The sequence below is a fragment of the Symphalangus syndactylus genome, chromosome 11, assembly GCF_028878055.3.
Source record: "Symphalangus syndactylus isolate Jambi chromosome 11, NHGRI_mSymSyn1-v2.1_pri, whole genome shotgun sequence".
NCBI lineage: Eukaryota > Metazoa > Chordata > Mammalia > Primates > Hylobatidae > Symphalangus > Symphalangus syndactylus.
Window position 1 is genome coordinate 52,901,744 of NC_072433.2, and position 15,225 is coordinate 52,916,968.

The following is a 15,225-nucleotide window of genomic DNA, read 5'->3' on the forward strand; positions in this document are numbered from 1 at the left end:
ATCTCCAAATTCCATCTGGCAGATGGATGTAACACACATTCCTGCTTTTGGAAAATTGTCCTTTGTTCATGTTTCAGTAGATACTTATTCACATTTTTTCTGGGCCATATGTCAAACAGGGGAAGCTACAGCTCATGTTAAAACACATCTTTTCTCTTACTTTGCAGTTATGGGAATCCCAGAAAAAATCAAAACTGTTAATGGTCCAGGGTATTGCAGCAAAGCCATGGCTACATTTTTTCAGCAGTGGAATATTACTCATACTACAGGTATTCCATAAAACTCACAAGTACAAGCAATAGTTGAATGAGCTAATCATACCTTAAAAACTCAGTTACAAAAACAGAGAGAGGGAGACCAGGAATATAAAACCCCACATATACAATTACACCTAGCTTTATTAAAATTACATTTTTTAAATTTACAAAAAGATCAACCCATGACAGCAGCTGAACAACACTTAATAGGACAAAAGGAAAATAAAAAAGCTGGACAAGATATATGGTGGAGGGATGCACATACAAAAATTTGGGAAAAAGGAAAAATAATTACATGGGGAGGATGATTTGCTTGTGTCTCTCCAGGTGACAATCAGGTGCCTGTGTGGGTGCCCACTAAACATCTAACGATGTTCTGGGAAAAGCCAGAACTCCTGATACAAGTGATGGCACAAATGAACATCTCAGAGACAAAGGAAAAGACCTAGAATACTCATCAGGCAGACCCTCCAAACATGGGGACAAATCAAGAAACTGGCACAGATGGCAGACGACAATCTGAGAGCACAGAACAAACCAAAAACAACTAGTAACGTAATGGTGGCCATGGTGGCAGTACTCACTGTGGCAGTAAGCCTCCCTCCTGTAGGAGCAACTCAAAATTTTACTTATTTGGCATATGTCCCATTTCCTCCTTTAATTAGGTCTGTGAGTTGGATGGACCCTGTTATTGAGGTGCACACCAATGACAGTACCTGGATGCTTGAGCCCATAGATAACTGAGGGCCAATGCATCCTAATGAGGAAGGGAAGAAAATGAATATATCAATAGGATATTAATATCCTCCAATATGCCTAGGACCTGCCACTGGATGCTTACAAATGGGCACACAAGTCTGGTTGGCAGTAATCCCTGGAAAAAATAAATCACAGGCAACTTTACATATGATTTCAGGACAAAGTTTAAAATATAACCATTCTAGCCCTAAAACTCAGCAGTTCCACCCAGACAAACATGAATGTAAACAAAATAGAGTTTGGTTTGAAGGTGTGGATGCTTGGAATTGGGAAAATTGTATAGCAAGTAAGGCTGAGGTGCCACAAAATAATTCCTATGGAATCATCACTGATTGGTCCCCTAAGGGGATTTTTAAGAAAAATTGCACCAGAAGGCCCTCTTGTAGAAAAAATGAAATAAGCTGATGGAATTGTTGGAAAGAGAACCATACATAGTATATTGAGACGGAAGCTGATGGCCCTATCATATGGAGCCTTGGTGGCACTGTCACTCCTAGTCCAAAAGTGATATCTCCTGCCATAGGACAGCAGCATTCAGAATTATGAAAATTAGCTATGGCTCAAAGTTCAATCAAAATTTGAGAAGGTAAATATAATAAGTATAAAGGGGAAGGAGGTAAAGATAAATATGTCCTTTCTTTTCTTTCTAACAGGACCTTTTGGATTCAAAGTTGTGTCCTGCCACCTTTTATGTTAGCAATAGGAAATATTACTCTTGACATGAATACCCGTTTTATCACCTGCCACGAATATCGCTTGTTTACTTGCATTAACTCAACCTTTGATAAAAATCAAACTATCTTGTTAATTAGAGTCACAGAAGGAGTTTGGATCCCTGTGTCTCTAAATAGACCAAGGGAGGCATCACCATCCATTCATATTATGACTGAGATCCTTAAAAAACTCTTATCTTGTTCAAAAAGATTTATACTTGCTCCTATATTTGCTGTAATTGGCCTCATTGCAGTTACCACTACTGCTGCAGTAGCTGGTGTGGCTTTACACTCATCTGTGCAAACTGTTTAATTTGTTGATAAATGGCAAAATAAATCAATGAAATTATGGAACTCTCAAGCCCAAATAGATCAAAAGATAGTTAATCAAATTAATGATCTCTGTCAGACAGTAACTTGAATGGGGGATCACATCATAAGTTTAGAGACTAGAATTCAAATGCGATGTGATTGGAATACATCTGATTTTTGCATTATTCCTCAGTTACAATGAAACAGAATACCAGTGGGAAAGAATTAAACGCCATCTAGAGGGTAGAGAGGAAAATCTCACCCTTGATATTGTAAAACTGAAAGAGCAGATTTTTGAAGCCTCTCAGGCTCACTTAACCCTGCTCCCTGGAACTGATATTTTAAGCAAGGCAGCCGATGGGTTGTCTGCAATCAATCCTCTTAAATGGATTAAGACCATTGGAAACTCTGCACTTGTAAACCTTGTTCTAATAATTAGGTGCTTATGCTGTCTCCTTTCAGTCTACAGATGAGGAAGCCGCCTCTGCAGAGAAAGCCGCCAAGTGATCAAACCCAACACCAGGTCGTGGGGGCTATGAAGTCCGGTGGAGTCAAAGGAATGAGACAAGACACATTAAGAGTACATAGGGTGAGTCCAGGGGGCCAAGAACAAGCCGAGAACAAGCAATGATAGCTGCGGCAGTTTTGCAGAACAAAAAAAGGAGACATGTTGGCGGAAGAGCTGAGGCAGGGCTTGCTTGTCTGACATAATGTAAAAGAGTCTTGGAACACATCCTGGGTCCAGGGTCTAAAACCCCTTGTGGCCTATGGAACACCAAGCTCTGTGCCAAAGTGTGGAAGGCTGCCCTGCCACGCTACAATCTAAGCCCAGGGCATAAAAACTCCCTGGGGCTTGGAGAGAACCCAGGGCTCAGGACGTAAAACCCCTTGTAGCCTCTGGAATGTGTCCAGACTCGCTGACCCCTTGCTTCTTGATCTCCCAAGATCATAAATTGGTTGTATATTGCATCAGAAGAACCTGTTCTCCCTTATCTCAAGTAGCAGAGCATATGCTAAACTGTCACAGTTACGCTTGATGCACTGTTACCTTTCTACCCCCACGTCCTCACGTCCTCACCTGTCTACATCTGCACATCCTCACCACCTGCTTCTTTGTTTGATTACCAATAAATAGTCCCAGAGCTCGGGGCCTTTGCAGCCACCATATGCTAACATTGGCCCCCTGGACCCACCCTATGTACTCTTAATTTGTCTTGTCTCATTCCTTTGACTCCACCGGACTTCATAGCCCCCATGAACTGGTGTTGGGTTTGATCACCTCAACACATAGTTTGTAAATATTTTTCCCCATTCTGTAGATTGTGTGTTAATGCTGTTTCTTGTGCGGTGCAGAAGCTTGTTAGTTTAATTAGGTCCTGCTTGTCAATTAGGTCCCGCTTGTCAATTTTTGTTTTTGTTGCAATTGCTTTTGGGGTCTCTGTCATGAAAAGCCTATGTCCAGAATGGTATTTCCTAGGCTTTATTTTAGGGTTTTTATAGCTTTTGGTTTCATGTTTAAGTCTTTAATCCACCCTGAGTTGATTTTTGTATATGGTGAAATGAAGGGGTTCCATTTCAATCTCATGCCTATAGCTAGCCAATTATCCCAGCACCACTTATTGAATAAGTACTTTTCTCCCCATTGCTTCTAATTGTCAACTCTGTTGAAGATCAGATGGTTGTAGGTGTGTGGTTTTATTTTTGGGTTCTCTAACCTGTGCTATTGATCTATCTGTTTGTTTTTGTACAAGTACCATGCTGTTTTAGGTACTGTAGCCTTGTAGCATAGATTGAAGTCAGGTAATGTGATGCCTCTGGCTCTGTTCTTTTTACTTAGGATTGCTTTGGGTATTTGGGCTTTTTTTTGTTCCATATGAGTTTTAGAATGCTTTTTTCCAATTCTGTAAAAACCAACAACAGTAGTTTGACAGGATAGCATTGAATCTGTAAATTCCTTTGGGCACCATGGCCATTTTGACAATATTGATTCTTCCTATCCATGAGCGTGGAATATTTTTCCATTTGTTTGTGCCATCTCTGATTTTTTTCCAGCAGTTTTGTAATTCATGCTGCAGAGATATTTCACCTCCCTGTTTCACTGTATTCCTAGGTAATTTTTCTTTTTGTGGCTATTGTGAATGGCATTGCATTCTTGATTGGGCTCTCTGCTTGGATGTTATTGGTGTATAGAAATTCTAGTAATTTTTGTACATTGATTTTGTATCCTGAAATTTTACTGAAGTTGTTTATCAATTCTATGAGCATTTGGACAGAGAATATGAGGTTTTCTAGGTATAGAATCATATCGTCAGCAGAAAGAGATGCTTTGACTTTCTCTTCCCATTTGGATGCCTTTTATTTCCTTCTCATGCCTAATTGCTCTGGCTGGGACTTCAAGTACTTTTAAATAACAGTGGTGAATGGGCAGCCTGGCTCTGGTTCTCAAGGGGAGTTGGTCAAGCTCAAGCTTTTGCCCCTTCAGTATGATGTTGGCTGTGGGTTTGTCATAGATGACTCATTATTTTGAAATATGTTCCTTCAATGCCTAGTTTGTTGATGGTATTTAACATGAGGAGATATCAAAAGGCTTTTCTGTATCTATTGAGATGATCATGTGGTTTTGTTTTTAGTTCGGTTTATGTGATGAATAATATTTGTTGATATGCGTATGTTGAATCAACCTTGCATCTGAGGAATGAAACTTGCCCGATCATGGATAATTTACTTTTTGGTCTGCTGCTGGATTTCATTTACTAGTATCTTATGAATATTTTACATCTATGTTCATCAGGGATGTTGGCCTGAAGTTTTTTTGTAATTTTTGATTATACCTCCACCAGATTTTGGTGTCATGAGGTTGCTGGCCTCATAGAATGAGTTGAGGATGAATCGTTCCTCCTCAAATTTTTGGAATTGTTTTAGTAGGATTGGTACCAGCTCTTCCGTATATGCCTGGTAGAATTTGGCTGTGAATTTGTCTGGTCCAGGACTTTTGCTTGTTGGTAGGTTTTCTATTACTGATTCTCTTTTGGAAGTTGTTATTGGTCTGTTCAGGTATTCAACATTTTCCTCGTTCAATCTCAGGAGGTTGTATGTTTCCAAGAATCTATCCATTTCTTCTGTTTTCTGGTTTGTATGCATTCATAGTAGTCTCTGAGGGTTTTTTAAAAATATTTTTGTGAAGTTAATGGTAATGTTACCATTGTTATTTCTGATTGTGTTTATTTAGATCTTTTCTTTTTATTAGTCTAGCTAGTGCTCCCTCAATATTATTTATTCTTTTAATGAACCAATTTTTTGTTTCATTGATTTTTTGTATGGATTTTCACATCTCAATTTCATTCAGTTTATCTCTGATTTATCTTATTTCTTTTCTTTGCTAACTCTGGGGTTGGGTTACTCTTGTTTTTTAGCTCTTCCAGATGTGATGTTAGGTTGTGAATTTGAGAGCTTTCTGACTTTTTGATGTAAGGATTTAGTGTTATAAACTTTCCTCTTACCACTTTAGGTGTGTCCCAGTTTTCATTTGTTTCAAATAATTTCTTGATTTCTGCTTTAATTTCATTCTTTACTGAAAAGTCATTCAGGAGCAGGTAATTTTCATGTAATTGTATGGTTTTGAGAGATCTTCTTGGTATTGATTTCTATTTTATTGCACTGTGGTTGGTATGATTTGGGGTTTTTTGAACTCATTGAGAATTGTTTTATGGGCAAGGGTGTGATCAATCTTTGAGTATGTGCTACGTGCTGATGAGAATAATGTATATTCTGTTGTTGCTGCTGGGTGGAGTGTTCTATAGAGGTCTATTAGGTCCATTTGGTCATGCTTCAAGTCTAGATCCTGAATATCTTTGTTAGTTTTCTGCCTTGATGATATTTATAACACTGTCTGCTGGGTGTTGAAGTCTTACAATTATTGTGTGGTTATTTAAGTCTCTTCACATATCTCTAAGAACTTGTTTTATGAATCTAGGTTTTCCAGTGTTGGATGTATGTATATTTAGGATAGTTAAGTCTTCTTGTTTAACTTAATGCTTTATCATTATGTAATGTCCCTGTCTTTTTATTGTTGTTGGTTTAAAGTCTGTTTTGTTTGAAATAAGAATAGCAGCCCTTGCTCTTTTGTTTTCTGTTTGCTTGATAGATCTCTCTGCATCCCTTTACTTTGAGCCTATGGGTATCATTGCATGTGAGGTGGGTCTCTTGAAGACAGCATACAGTTGAGCCTTGCTTTTTTATTCAACTTGCCACTCTGTGCCTTTTGAACGAGGCTTTTAGTCCATCTATATTCAGGCTTGATATTAATATGTGAGAATTTGAACATGTCATCATATTGTTAGATGGTTGTTTTATAGACTTGATTGTATAGTTGCTTTATAGTGTCAGTGGACTATGTACTTAAGTGTGCTTTTGTAGTGGCAGGTAAGGGTCTCTAAGTTTCATATTTAGCATTCCTTTAAGAATCTGTTTCTAGGCTGGGTGTGGTGGCTCATGCCTGTAATCCCAGCATTTTAGGAGGCTGAGGCGGGCAGATCATGAGGTCAGGAGATTGAGACCATCCTGGCTAACATGGTGAAACCCCATCTCTACTAAAAATACAAAAAAAATTAGCCAGGTGTGGTGGCAGGTGCCTGTAGTCCCAGCTACTTGGAAGGCTGAGGCAGGAAAATGGCGTGAACCTGGGAGGCAGAGCTTGCAGTGAGCCAAGACTGTGCCACTGCACTCCAGCCTGGGCGACAGAGCGAGACGCTGTCTCAAAAAAAAAAAAAAAAAAAAAAAGAATCTGTTTTCAAAATATTTTTTTCTGTAGCTTTTGGAGTACAAGTGGTTTCTGGTTACATGAATGAACTATACAATGGTGAATTCTGAGATTTTAGTGCACCTATCACCCAAGTAGTATACATTATACCCAATGTGTAGGTTTTTATCCCACGCTCCTCTGCCACCCTCCCCCTTCTAAGTCTCTAAAGTCTATTATATCACTCTGTATGCCTTTGAGTACACATAGCTTAGCTCCCACTTATAAGTAAAAATATATGGTATTTGGTTTTCTACTCCTGAGTTCCTTCGCTTAGAAGGATGGCCTCTAACTCCATCCAAGTTGCTGCAAAAGACATTATTTTGTTCCTTTTCAATGATGAGTAGCATCCTATGGTGTATATACACAACATTTTCTTGATCCAGTCATTGGTCAATGGACACTTAGGTTAGTTCCATATCTTTGTGAATGTGAATTATGCAATAAACATACATGAGCAAGTGTCTTTTTGAAATGACTTCACTTCCTATGGGTAGATACCCATCATGGGATTGCTGGATCAAATAGTAGATCTGTGTTTAGTTCTTTAAGGAATTCCCATACTGTTTTCCGCAGAAGTTGTACTAACTTACATTCAAATCAGCAGCGTATAAGCATTTCCTTTTCACCACATCCATGCCAACATCTATTTTTTTGTTGTTTTACTTTTTAATAATGGCTATTCTTGTAGGAGTAAAGTGGTATCTTTTTGTGGTTTTAATTTGTATTTCTATGGTGATTAGTGATGTTGAGCATTTTTGAATATGATTTTTGGCCATTTATATATCTTCTTTTGAGAAATGTCTATTCATGTCATTTGCCTACTTTTTGATGGGATTATTTGGTTTGTTTCCTTGCTGATTTGTTTGAATTCCTTGTAAATCCTGGATACTAGTCCTTTGTTGGATGCATGGTTTGCAAATATTTTCTGCCATTCTGTGGGTTGTTTGTTTACTCTGGTGATTATTTCTTTTGCTGTGCAGAAGCTTTTTAACTTAATCAGGTTCCATTTGTTTATTTTAATTTTTGTTGCATTTGTTTTTGGAACTGCAGTAGACTGGCAACAACACTGTGATGGGGGTGCTGGTGAAAGCACTTTGGCAAGATGGCAGTGAGCATCTGGGTCACCATGTGCATGTGCACCAGTAGCAGTGGGTAGTGGCAGGTCCTGCATGCACATGCATAGCAGCAAAACCGCAGGAGAGGCTGTGGGTGAGTGTGTGCCAGCTAAGCAGTTGGAAGACAAATGTGTGCCTATCGGGGAGGACTGTGGGTAAGTGTATGCTGTTGGAGGGCTGCCTGCAGAAGCTCTGTGACTGTTAGGCAGGGTCTGCTGGTGAAAGATCTGTGGTGGTGGCTGCTGGCAAGCACCTTGGCTAGGCAGCCAAGGCTGCACTACAAGCAGGTGCAGCCAGGCTGGGACCCTGGGATAGGCAGACAGGGTCATGCTCAGATCAGACTGGCCCCATCCTGTGGGCAAGATAGGCCTGCTATGTCCAGGTCCACCTGCTACCAGAGACTAAAGTCACCTAGAAGAGCATGGTGAGCCTTGGGTGAAGGGCTCCCCTGGCTTTGCTCCACTGCAGCCGTTCCTGCACCAAATCCTCCGGGCTCCATACAGGCTGGAGTTCTGTATCTGCCAACTCACTGGGAAGTTCTCTCTAACAATTCAAATGTCCATGGGGTCATGGAGTTTCCTGCAGATAGGATTCTTGAGGTTCAGGGTGAGAGTGGGCCACTCCATGTCTATTTCACTCACTCCTTCTCCAGGAGCTGCTCAGGGCCAGGAATGAGTCCTGGTGCTCCACAACCCTGTGCAGGGTTCTCAGCTTTCTCCCTTTTCAGCCCAGAGTCAACATCCTCCCTTCATCCCCATTCAATGCCTTATTTCCAAGGATCTGTTCAGAGTGTGCCAATCTACTTGATGGTCTGGTTTCTCACAGTGGAGAAGCTCTTCCTGGCTCTCTCTAGCTGGCCATCTTGGCTCTCCCTGCAACAATTTAATCCATTTTAAGTTGAATTTTGTGTATGATGTAAGAGATAGTTCCAATTTCATATTTTTTTGGCTGGTGAATTTTCCATTTTCCCAGCATATGTCGATGAGTTTATTTATTTCCCATTGTGAAAATTAGTTGGCTGTATATGCATGCATATATTTCTGGACTCTTTCATGGTTCTCTCATCAAACTATGTGTTTATATGCCATTATCATGCTGTTTTGATGATTAAGCTTTGTAATATAATTTAAAACCAGAAAGTTTGATGCCTCTAGATTTTTCCGTCTTGCTCAAGATTGTGTTGTCTATTTGGAGTCTTTTGTGGTTCCATACTAAATTTAGATTTTCTTCTATTTCTATGAAACATGCTTTTGGTATCTTGATAGATATTGCTTTGAATCTGCAGATCACATTTGGCAGTATGAACATTTTAACAATATTGATTCTTCTGATCCATAAACCTGGGGCATTTTTCCACTTTAAAAATTTCTTCTATAACTGCTTTCATCAATATTTTATAGTTTTCAGTGAACAAATAGTTCACTCTTTGGTTTGATTAATTTTTTCCTTTATGATAATATGGTAAATAAAATTGTTGGGGTGGAGCCAAGATGGCCGAATAGGAACAGCTCCGGTCTCCAGCTCCCAGCCCCAGCGACACAGAAGACGGGTGATTTCTGCAATTCTGCTTGAGGTACCGGTTTCATCTCACTAGGGAGTGCCTAACAGTGGGTGCAGGACAGTCGGTGAAGCACACTGTGCGCGAGCCGAAGCAGGGCGAGGCATTGCCTCACTCGGGAAGCGCAAGGGGTCAGGGAGTTCCCTTTCCTAGTCAAAGAAAGGGGAAACAGACGGCACCTGGAATATCAGGTCAGTCCCATCCTAATACTGAGCTTTTCCAACGGGCCTGGAAAATGGCACACTAGGAGATTGTGTCCCGCACCTGGCTCGGAGGGTCCTATGCCCACGGAGTCTCGCTGATTGCTAGCACAGCAGTCTGAGATCAAGCTGCAAGGCTGCAGCGAGGCTGGGGGAGGGGCGCCCGCCATTGCCCAGGCTTGCTTAGGTAAACAAAGCAGCCAGGAAGCTCGAACTGGGTGGAGCCCACCACAGCTCAAGGAGGCCTGCCTGCCTCTGTAGGCTCCACCTCTGGGGGCAGGGCACAGACAACCAAAAACTCAGCAAGAACCTCCACAGACTTAAATGCCCCTGTCTGACTGACAGCTTTGAAGAGAGTAGTGGCTCTCCCAGCACGCAGCTGGAGATCTGAGAACGGACAGACTGCCTCCTAAAGTGGGTCCCTCACCCCTGAGCAGCCTAACTGGGAGGCACCCCCCCAGTAGGGACAGACTGACACCTCATTCAACCGGGTACTCCTCTGAGACAAAACTTTCAGAGGAACTATCAGACAGCTGAATTTGTGGTCTCACGAAAATCCGCTGCTCTGCAGCCACTGCTGCTGACACCCAGCCAAACAGGGTCTGGAGTGGACCTCTAGTAAACTCCAACAGACCTGCAGCTGAGGGTCCTGTCTGGTAGAAGGAAAACTAACAAACAGAAAGGACATCCACACCAAAAACCTATCTGTACATCACCATCATCAAAGACAAAAAGTAGATAAAACCACAAAGATGGGGAAAAAACAGAGCACAAAAACTGGAAACTCTAAAAAGCAGAGCACCTCTCCTCCTCCAAAGGAACGCAGTTCCTCACCAGCAACGGAACAAAGCTGGATGGAGGATGACTTTGATGAGTTGAGAGAAGAAGGCTTCAGATGATCAAACTACTCTGAGCTACGAGAGGAAATTCAAAACAATAGCAAAGAAGTTAAAAACTTTGAAAAAAAATTAGAAGAATGGATAACTAGAATAACCAATGGAGAGAAGGGCTTAAAGGAGCTGATGGAGCTGAAAGCCAAGTTTCGAGAACTATGTGAAGATTGCAGAAGCCTCAGTAGCAGATGCGATCAACTGGAAGAAGGGGTATCGCTGATGGAAGATGAAATGAATGAAATGAAGAGAGAAGGGAAGTTTAGAGAAAAAAGAATAAAAAGAAATGAACAAAACCTCCAAGAAATTTGGGACTATGTGAAAAGACCAAACCTACGTCTGATTGGTGTACCTGAAAATGATGGGGAGAATGGAACCAAGTTGGAAAACACTCTGCAAGATATTATCCAGGAGAACTTCCCCAATCTAGCAAGGCAGGCCAGCATTCAGATTCAGGAAATACAGAGAACGCCACAAAGATACTCCTCGAGAAGGGCAACTCCAAGACACATAATTGTCAGATTCACCAAAGTTGAAATGAAGGAAAAAATGTTAAGGGCAGCCAGAGAGAAAGGTCAGGTTACCCACAAAGGGAAGCCCATCAGACTAACAGCTGATCTCTCAGCAGAAACTCTACAAGCCAGAAGAGAGTGGGGGCCGATATTCACCATTCTTAAAGAAAAGAATTTTCAACCCAGAATTTCCTATCCCGCCAAACTAAGCTTCATAAGTGAAGGAGAAATAAAATACTTTACAGACAAGCAAACGCTGAGTGATTTTGTCACCACCAGGCCTGCCCTAAAAGAGCTCCTGAAGGAAGCACTAAACATGGAAAGGAACAACCGGTACCAGCCACTGCAAAAACATGCCAAACTGTAAAGACCATCGAGGCTAGGAAGAAACTATAGCAACTAACGAGCAAAATAACCAACTAACATCATAATGACAGGATCAGATTCACACATAACAATATTAACGTTAAATGTAAATGGGCTAAATGCTCCAATCAAAAGACACAGACTGGCAAACTGGATAAGGAGTCAGGACCCATCAGTGTGCTGTATTCAGGAAACCCATCTCACGTGCAGAGACACACATAGACTCAAAATAAAGGGATGGAAGAAGATCTATCAAGCAACTGGAAATCAAAAAAACGCAGGGGTTGCAATCCTAGTCTCTGATAAAATAGACTTTAAACCAACAAAGATGAAAAGAGACAAAGAAGGCCATTACATAATGGTAAAGGGATCAATTCAACAAGAAGAGCTAACTATCCTAAATTTATATGCACCCAACACAGGAGCACCCAGATTCATAAAGCAAGTCCTCAGTGACCTACAAAGGTACTTAAACTCCCACACAATAATAATGGGAGATTTTAACACCCCACTGTCAGCATTAGACAGATCTACGAGACAGAAAGTTAACAAGGATATCCAGGAATTGAACTCAGCTCTACATAAAGTGGACCTAATAGACATCTACAGAACTCTCCACCCCAAGTCAACAGAATATACATTTTTTTCAGCACCACACCACACCTATTCCAAAATTGACCACATAGTTGGAAGTAAAGCTCTCCTCATCAAATGTAAAAGAACAGAAATTATAACAAACTGTCTCTCAGACCACAGTGCAATCAAACTAGAACTCAGGATTAAGAAACTCACTCAAAACCGCTCAACTACATGGAAACTGAACAACATGCTCCTGAATGACTATTGGGTACATAATGAAATGAAGGCAGAAATAAAGATGTTCTTTGAAACCAACGAGAACAAAGGCACAACATACCAGAATCTCTGGGACACGTTCAAAGCAGTGTGTAGAGGGAAATTTATAGCACTAAATGCCCACAAGAGAAAGCAGGAAAGATCCAAAATTGACACCCTAACATCACAATTAAAAGAACTAGAAAAGCAAGAGCAAACACATTCAAAAGCTAGCAGAAGGCTAGAAATAACTAAAATCAGAGCAGAACTGAAGGAAATAGAGACACAAAAAACCCTTCAAAAAATTAATGAATCCAGGAGCTGGTTTTTTGAAAAGATCAACAAAATTGATGGACCACTAGCAAGACTAATAAAGAAGAAAAGAGAGAAGAATCAAATAGATGCAATAAAAAACGAAAAAGGGGATATCACCACCGATCCCACAGAAATACAATCTACCATCAGAGAATACTACAAACACCTCTATGCAAATAAACTAGAAAATCTAGAAGAAATGGATAAATTCCTTGACAAATACACCCTCCCAAGACTAAACCAGGAAGAAGTTGAATCTCTGAATAGACCGATAACAGGTTCTGAAATTGTGGCAATAATCAATAGCTTACCAACCAAAAAGAGTCCAGGACCTGATGGATTCACAGCCGAATTCTACCAGAGGTACAAGGAGGAACTGGTACCATTCCTTCTGAAACTATTCCAATCAATAGAAAAAGAGGGAATCCTCCCTAACACATTTTACGAAGCCAGCATCGTCCTGATACCAAAACCTGGCAGAGACTTAACCAAAAAAGAGAATTTCAGACCAATATCCTTGATGAACATTGATGCAAAAATCCTCAATAAAACACTGGCAAACCGAATCCAGCAGCACATCAAAAAGCTTATCCACCATGATCAAGTGGGCTTCATCCCTGGGATGCAAGGCTGGTTCAACATACGCAAATCAATAAATGTAATCCAGCATATAAACAGAACCAAAGACAAAAACCACATGATTATCTCAATAGATGCAGAAAAGGCCTTTGACAAAATTCAACAACCCTTCATGCTAAAAACTCTCAATAAATTAGGTATTGATGGGACCTATCTCAAAATAATAAGAGCTATCTATGACAAACCCACAGCCAATATCATACTGAATGGGCAAAAACTGGAAGCATTCCCTCTGAAAACTGGCACAAGACAGGGATGCCCTCTCTCACCGCTCCTATTCAACATAGTGCTGGAAGTTCTGGCCAGAGCAATCAGGCAGGACAAGGAAATAAAGGGTATTCAATTAGGAAAAGAGGAAGTCAAATTGTCCCTGTTTGCAGATGACATGATTGTATATCTAGAAAACCCCATTGTCTCAGCCCAAAATCTCCTTAAGCTGATTAGCAACTTCAGCAAAGTCTCAGGATACAAAATTAATGTACAAAAATCACAAGCATTCTTGTACACCAATAACAGACAAACAGAGAGCCAAATCATGAGTGAAGTCCCATTCACAACTGCTTCAAAGAGAATAAAATACCTAGGAATCCAACTTACAAGGGATGTGAAGGACCTCTTCAAGGAGAACTACAAACCACTGCTCAATGAAATAAAAGAGGATACAAACAAATGGAAGAACATTCCATGCTCATGGGTTGGAAGAATCAATATCGTGAAAATGGCCATACTGCCCAAGGTAATTTATAGATTCAATGCCATCCCCATCAAGCTACCAATGACTTTCTTCACAGAATTGGAAAAAACTACTTTAAAGTTCATATGGAACCAAAAAAGAGCCCGCATCGCCAAGTCAATCCTAAGCCAAAAGAACAAAGCTGGAGGCATCATGCTACCTGACTTTAAACTATACTACAAGGCTACAGTAACCAAAACAGCATGGTACTGGTACCACAACAGAGACATAGATCAATGGAACAGAACAGAGCCCTCAGAAATGATGCCGCATAGCTACAACTATCTGATCTTTGACAAACCTGACAAAAACAAGAAATGGGGAAAGGATTCCCTATTTAATAAATGGTGCTGGGAAAACTGGCTAGCCATATGTAGAAAGCTGCAACTGGATCCCTTCCTTACACCTTATACAAAAATTAATTCAAGATGGATTAAAGACTTATATGTTAGACCTAAAACCATTAAAATCCTACAAGAAAACCTAGGCAATACCATTCAGGACATAGGCGTGGGCAAGGACTTCATGTCTAAAACACCAAAAGCAATGCCAACAAAAGCCAAAATCGACAAATGGGATCTCATTAAACTAAAGAGCTTCTGCACAGCAAAAGAAACTATCATCAGAGTGAACAGGCAACCTACAGAATGGGAGAAAATTTTTGCAACCTACTCATCTGACAAAGGGCTAATATCCAGAATCCATAAAGAACTCAAACAAATTTACAAGAAAAAAACAAACAACCCCATCAAAAAGTGGGCAGAGGACATGAACAGACACTTCTCAAAAGAAGACATTTATGCAGCCAAAAAACACATGAAGAACTGCTCATCATCACTGGCCATCAGAGAAATGCAAATCAAAACCACAGTGAGATACCATCTCACACCAGTTAGAATGGCCATCATTAAAAAATCAGGAAACAACAGGTGCTGGAGAGGATGTGGAGAAATAGGAACACTTTTACACTGTTGGTGGGACTGTAAACTAGTTCAACCATTGTGGAAGTCAGTGTGGCGATTCCTCAGGGATCTCGAACTAGAAATACCATTTGACCCAGCCATCCCATTACTGGGTATATACCCAAAGGACTATAAATCATGCTGCTATAAAGACACATGCACACGTATGTTTATTGCGGCACTATTCACAATAGCAAAGAGTTGGAACCAACCCAAATGTCCAACAACGATAGACTGGATTAAGAAAATGTGGCACATA